The sequence below is a fragment of the Meles meles genome, chromosome 18, assembly GCF_922984935.1.
Source record: "Meles meles chromosome 18, mMelMel3.1 paternal haplotype, whole genome shotgun sequence".
NCBI lineage: Eukaryota > Metazoa > Chordata > Mammalia > Carnivora > Mustelidae > Meles > Meles meles.
In genome coordinates this window covers 19,948,215-19,955,250 of record NC_060083.1, presented here as the reverse complement: position 1 = coordinate 19,955,250, position 7,036 = coordinate 19,948,215, and positions in this window count along the sequence as shown.

Below are 7,036 nucleotides of genomic sequence, written 5' to 3'. Positions count from 1 at the left end.
CTTGTCTGAGCCCATTTTATTAAGTGTATCCACAACAATTTATATTGGGAATGATTAAAATAATAAGCATCAGCTGTCCTGGGCAGTTTTTGGTGTGAAAAAGGTAGTTATTTTCATTAAGAATGGAAATGTCTTTCCGGAGAAAGACGTAAGTGAGGATGTTTAGACTGGATATATGGGGTCTGTGATCAAGTATTGAGGTTGAACAGGTAGAATGAATCAGATACAGCGTAGTGGCTAAGCATAAACTTAGATCCTGCCGTCAAATCCTTGTCCATTTATTTAGTAATTTTATGATCTTAAGATATTTCTCTAAAACGATGTAATTATAAATTTTCTAGGCTTATGAGAAAAAGTTTCTATATGTAAGTGTCACACCAGTGGAGATTACAGGGGTTTTAGCCAAACCAAACCAAAACTTAAAAGTACTTTCTTAGAGTCTAAGAAGGATGCTAACGTAAGGAAGTAAAAATGCTCCCAATGTAAGCTAAGTTAGGAGAAAGGTATTTCCACCTGCACTGTGTCAGGGAAAAGGTGGCATTTGAACTAGGTCTTGAAGGATTGTTAGGATTTGGACAAATTGAAAATAATGTTCAGAGAAAGACTGGAAAGTCTAACAGTGAATGAAAGTTGGAGAGAAGGGGGATACGGTAATTTGAGAGTAACATGTAATGGTTCTTGAATACCACATTTGGGATACACATTTTCTTAAGGAATTGGAGTGATTTTCATTCTTAGTATTAAAAAATAACACTGACTCGGGGCATTTGGCTGACACTGTAGGGTCTGCGACTCTTGATCTTGGGGTTGTGAGTTGAAGGCCCCACCTTAGGTGTAGAGATTAAATAATTTACTAATACTGGCTAGAGCTGTGGTTTTGGACTTCACATCTCTTCAGAAGTGCCCCCAAGACTTTGCTCCTGCATTACCCAAGGCTGCCACCGTTTCCTCATTACTATTTTCCTGGTGATGTGGGATAGTAGAATCTTTAGAAACTGTAATTGGTTCTGACTGCTACTGAGTTGGTCAAGTTAAGAGAATTTCTCCAGGCACCTGTCTGGCTCAGACAGTTTAGCATGCAACTCTTGATCTCAGGGTTGGGCGTAGAGCTTACTTTAAAAACAACAACAAAAACACAAATTTCTGTTCACCAAGGCTAGCTTAAAATGTTTTTAGAAATCCTCTATACCACACGCCTTTATTTTCCTTGGTCGCCTTCCTGTAAATACCTCAGTTTTTCCGCCATTTTTCCCAATGGTAAAACATTGCTCCCGTCCCTCAGTAACCTTTTTGTTATGCCCACATAAGTCCCATTGCATATAATTGAACTCTAATTTCTGCATAGAACCTTCTTGAGACCTTGTTCTCCACAAAGGTACAGTTTTAACAGTTGTCTGAAGTGAGTGTGATACTCATTCTTCCACATTTTTTGTACCTGGAGTTTGAGAATCTGCGCTGGTTGCTCATTATCTAAAATGGAATGAGCCATTTATAAATAGCTTTGTTCCATTTGTCCTCAAGACATCTTTGACCCTCTGCCTTCAACCCACTGACATCTGAAGTTCCCCTTCAATGAAGTCTTTAGTTATATTAATGTAATAGGTGCTCAGTAAATTTTTTGAGTAAATGGTTAATCTCTTTTTGAATATTGGTTGTATAGTGCTGCACTACTGGGGACAGTCACATAACCTTGCAGTTTTATGTCTTAAGTGTGTAATCACATTTTGGTGTTTGCTGGGTTCATGATACTGCAAAGCAATTTTGTGTAAGTATATCGTCACCTTTCCCTCATCTGTTCAGATTTTTGTGTTCTCCCAACAGCACCCTGTACCACTTAAACATGCACTTGTCTGATGATTTTGCTCCCTAATTTGTGAAAATAGTAAAAGCCACAGCCCTTAACTTTTTAAATTTTTATTTGTTAAAAGATGTATTTGACAGAGACACAGCCATCTTGACACAGCAAGAGAGGGAACACAAGCAGGGGGAGTGAGCAGGGCTCAGTCCAGGACCCTGGGACCATGACCTGAGCCAAAGGCAGATGCTTAACCAACTGAGCCACTCAGGTGCCCCAGCCCTTAACTTTTTAGATACCATATCTATGAACTAACCCATAGAAACCTACGACTACACTTTCATTGCTTTGGACTAGGTACCTTTTTTTTTTTTTTTTTTAAGTGGCTAACCCCTTTTACTGTGTCCTGGAATACCACCTCCTGCTTTTTTTTTTTTTTTTTTTTTTTTTTTTTTGGTAGATTTTATTTTTTTAGAGCAGTTTTAGGCTTACACCAAAATTGAAATGAAGGCACAGGGATTTATCATACGTCCTCTGCCCCCAGATATGCATAGCCTCTGGCATTATCACCACCATTGACCAGAATACTATACAAATTTTACTAAGGATGAACCTACACTGATATCAGAATCATGCAAAATCCATACTTTACCTTTGGGTTTGCTCTTGGTGCAGTACATTCTGTGGGTCTAAATAAAAATAAGATGGCATAAATCTGTCATTAATATAGCATGCTTTCATCATCCTAAGAACCCTCTATGATCTGCGTATTCATCTCCACTCCGATGCCAGGCAACCACAGATTTTTTTTTTCCTGTCTTTTTTATTCCCGCATTGAGGAACAGTTGCTGTATTCAGTTCAGGTGTACAGCACAGTGACTTGACAATTGAAATATGAAATGCTCACCAAGGTAAGTGTTATCATCTGTACCATATGCTTACTACAATTTTACGGGCTATATTACTTGTACTTTTCATCCCCGTGGCTTACTTATAACTGGAAGTTTGCATCTTTTAAATCCCCTCACCTATCTTGTTCATCCCCCTCCCACTTCTCTGGCAACCTCCAGCTTGTACTCTTATACAAAGTCTATTTCTGTTTTTGAATTTTAGATTCCGGCGTTTGTCTTCCACTGTCTTATTTCACTTAGCATAATATCCTCTAAGTTCATCCACCATGTAAATGCCAAGATTTCATTATTTTTTATTATGACTGAGTAATATTATATATATGAACACTATCCATTCACCTGTTGATGAACACTTAGGTTGCTTCCATATTTTGGCTACTGTAACTAATGCTACAGTAAACATAGTGGTACATAAAGCTTTTCATACTAGTGTTTTCATTTTCTCTGGGTAAGTACGTAGAAGTGGAATTACTGGACTGTATGGTATTTCTGTTAGGTTTTTTTTTTTTGAGAAACCTTTGTACTCTTTTCCGTAGTGGCTGTATCAACTTATACTTTTACCAGCGGTGCACAAGGGTTTCCTTCTCTCTTCATCCTCACCAGTGCTTATTTTGATCTTTTTTTTTTTTTTTTTTTAAGATTTTAAGTTGTCAGAGAGAGATAGTACAAACAGGGGGAAAGGCAGACAGAGAAGCAGACTCCCCACTGAGCAAGGAGCCCGATATGGAACTCTTTCCCAGGACCCTGGGATCATGACCTGAGCTGAAGACAGCTGCCCAACCAATTGAGCCACCCAGGTGCCCCAATTTTAATCTTTATATTGTCTCTATTCTTTTTCCACAGTGTGACAAAGTTGGAATCAGACAGTATAAAGCCTTTGCAGATTGGCATAAGCATTTAAATTTCCTCTATCTTTTCCTGGCTTGTTAGCTCATTTCTTTCTATTTATTATTGTTTCAAAAAGATTTTATTGGACAGAATGCTTGTGCACAAGTGGGGCAGGGGGAGGGGCGGAGGGAGAAGCAGGCTGCCCCCTAACCAGGGAGCCTGACATGGGACTTGATCCCAGGACCTTGGGATCATGACCTTGAGTCCCCAAGGTAGACGCTCAGCCGAGCCACTCAGGCATCCCTAGCTCATTTCTTTTTAGTGCTAAATGATACTCTGCTGGATGTACCACAGTCTGTCTATCACCTGCTGAAGGACATCTTGGTTGCTTCCAGGTTTTGGCAGTTATGAGTAAAGCTGTTATAAACATCCATGTGCAGGTCTCTGTGCAGACATAAATATTTAGCTTCTTTGTGTAAATGCCAAGGAGCATGATCTAATTGCTGCATTGTGTAGTAAAGATAGGCTGTTTTGTAAGAAACTGCCAAACCATCTTCCACAGTGGTTGTATTGTTTTTCATTCCCACTGACAATATGTGAGAGTTTCTATTGCTCCACTCCTTGCCTGCATCTAGTGTTGTCAGTGTTCCAGATTTTGGCCATTCTAATAGGTACACAGTGGTCTCTCATTTTAATCTGCATTTCCCTAATAACAAAATGCGGAGCATCTTCTCATACGCTTATATCTCACTTGGTAAGCTGTGTTCAGGTCTTTGGTCCATTTTTAAATTGGGTTTCTTGCTGTTAGCTTTAAGAGTTTCTTTGTGTATTTTTTATATACACGATCCTGTATAAGGTGTAGGTCAACTATTTTCTTCCAGTTTGTGGCTTATCTTCTGATTTTCTTGATAGTTTTTTCACAGAGTGACTCTTACCTTAGTAGTCTCTGGATTATTCCTTTTGGAGTTTCTTCAGTTTCTTTTCCTGTTTCTCTTTATTTTAATGATCCCTCTTTTCCCTCAGGATAAAACGAACGATTGGAAGTCACATTAGAGGTAAGAATAATGAATGACACTCATGTTTTATTTCTCTCTTGGGTTTAGAAGACCTTTCATAATCTGACTCCTGCTTGTCTTCCCGACGTCATTTACTCCCATTTCCCCGTGGTCCTCAGCTCAAGCTTTTTTCTGTCCATATTTCCATATCTCCTCCCCTTAGCTCTTTGGTTTGGTAACTTCTGCTTTCTCACTTACCAAATTTTAATTTAGAGGTTATTTTCTGTTACAAATCCCTGAGTCTTCATCAGACTTTCATATGTGCTTTCATTGCTCCAGCTCTAACCTTTAATGTTGTCTGTCTGTGCTGGACTACAACCTCCTTAAAGGCAGGAGTAGGTCTTGTTCGTTTCCTCTCTCAAACCTAGCATGCTGCAGCATGGAATTTAGTTAAAGACAGGTACTTAATAATTGCTGAATCCAACTAACTTGCAGGAGTGGGTTAATTGATTTCATCAAAACAGACTAGAGGTCCAGATAAGTACATGTTTTTATTTGAACATTGTGCAATTTAGATGACTCAGTCATGCTGTTCTTTTAAGGAGGATCTTTAGAAGGTACTTATTGATTGGCTAAATAATAACCCTTTTAACTGCAAAGTTCTCTTGGATATAGTTCGAAAAATGATTTGTGTTTCTGCAGGAAGATTGGAAGGATATTTATAAGTGTTTTTGAGATATCATTTTTCCTGTATGATGTCTGCCAGAACAAAAATTCCATATCGTACATGGTGAAAGATAAGCACTAGGTTAAAATAGAGGTAGGCTAGGCTAGGGATTGCAGGCTAAGATACCAACAAGAGGCGCACGCCTGGGTGGTTCAGTGGGTTAAGCCTCTGCCTTCAGCTCAGGTTGTGGTTCTCAGGGTCCTGGAATTGAGTCCCACATGGGGCACCTTGCTCAGCGGGGAGCCCGCTTCTCTCCCCCCAGCTTGTGCGCTCGCTCGCTCCCCCATCTTTCTCTCTCTCCCTGACAAATCTTAAAAAAAAAACCTGCACGGATCAGATAGGTGATAGATATGGATCAAGCCAATTGGAGAGTTCTAAATAAGGTTTATACCATGTGTAATGTTTAGTCAGGGTTGCTAAATCTCATTTTTCTCGGGAATTTAGAAACCTTTTCAAATTTGGCAAAAAGATAGCTTTGTTTAAAAATTAAAATGAAACATACTTGGAGGCCAGTTCTGTGGGCTACCAGTGCTGGACTTTTGGCAAGAAGCTGATGTTTGTGGGAGTTTAGCAGTTATCCATAGCAGGAAACCCGGTCCCAGAGAGAACGATTTGATAATGGACAAGGGCCAAATGATCTGTGAGCATGATGTCGGGGGGATCGAGACTGGTGCAGTTGAGCCAGTAATAGGCCAGTGTGGTCCAGCTACAGGTTGTAAGTGGGAATAAATACAGGTGTTTAGTTTTTAGCATCATTTCAGTTCCTAGGAGGATTTGGGGGGCAATGCAGTACATGAAGAGTATTGAGATCACAAAAGCAAAACTTGAGAACAATCAGTGGATGTGTTTGGGTGGGAGAGAGCTAATCTTGGAAATAGTCATAGTAGGTGACTGAGTTTATTACTTTGGTATGTCAAAGCAGTCATTCTACCTGTGGTTCACAGTGCCTTTGCACATGGCACTAAATGTTTGTTGTATTGAGTTGGTTTACCTGTATGATGTCATCGTCAAATCAAAAAAAAGCTCTGATAACAGGGTGTTGACAAAGGATATCTTGATCCTCTTTCTCAATCAGCAAATAAGTGAGAACTTAACTCTAGAAGTTCATAGTTACAAAGGGCACATAATCTTTTACCTGGTCCCTGGAAATTCGCAAAGTTCCTACTGTTTTTTTGTTTGTTTGTTTGTTTTAATGAATTTTTATGGGATGCCTGGGTGACTCAGTCATTAAGCATCTGCCTTCAGTTCAGGTCGTGATCCCAGGGTACTAGGATCAATCCCTGCATCGGGCTCCCTGCTCAGCGGGAAGCCTGCTTCTCTCTCTCCAATTCCCCCTGCTTGTGTTCCCTCTCTTGCTGTCTCTCTCTCTCCCGGTCAAATAAATAAAATCTTTTTAATTTTTTCAAAAATAAATTTCTGCTTGCTGAATTGCATCACTTTTATTTTTTTAAGATTTTATTTTTTTGGCAGAGAGAGCACAAGTAGGCCAAGCAGCAGGGAGAGGGAGAAGCAGATTCCCTGCTGAGCAGGGAGCCGGATGCTGGCCTCCATCCCAGGACCGTGGGATCATGACCTGAGCTGAAGGTAGATGCTTAAACGACTTTGCCACCCAGGCACCCCTGCATATCACTTTTATTTTTATTTTTTAAAAGATTTTATTTATTTGACAGATCACAAGTAGGCAGAGGCAGGCAGAAAGAGAGGGGAAAGCAGGCTCCCTGTTGAGCAGAGAGCCCAATGCTGGGCTCGATCCCAGGATCCTGAGATCATGACTTGAGCC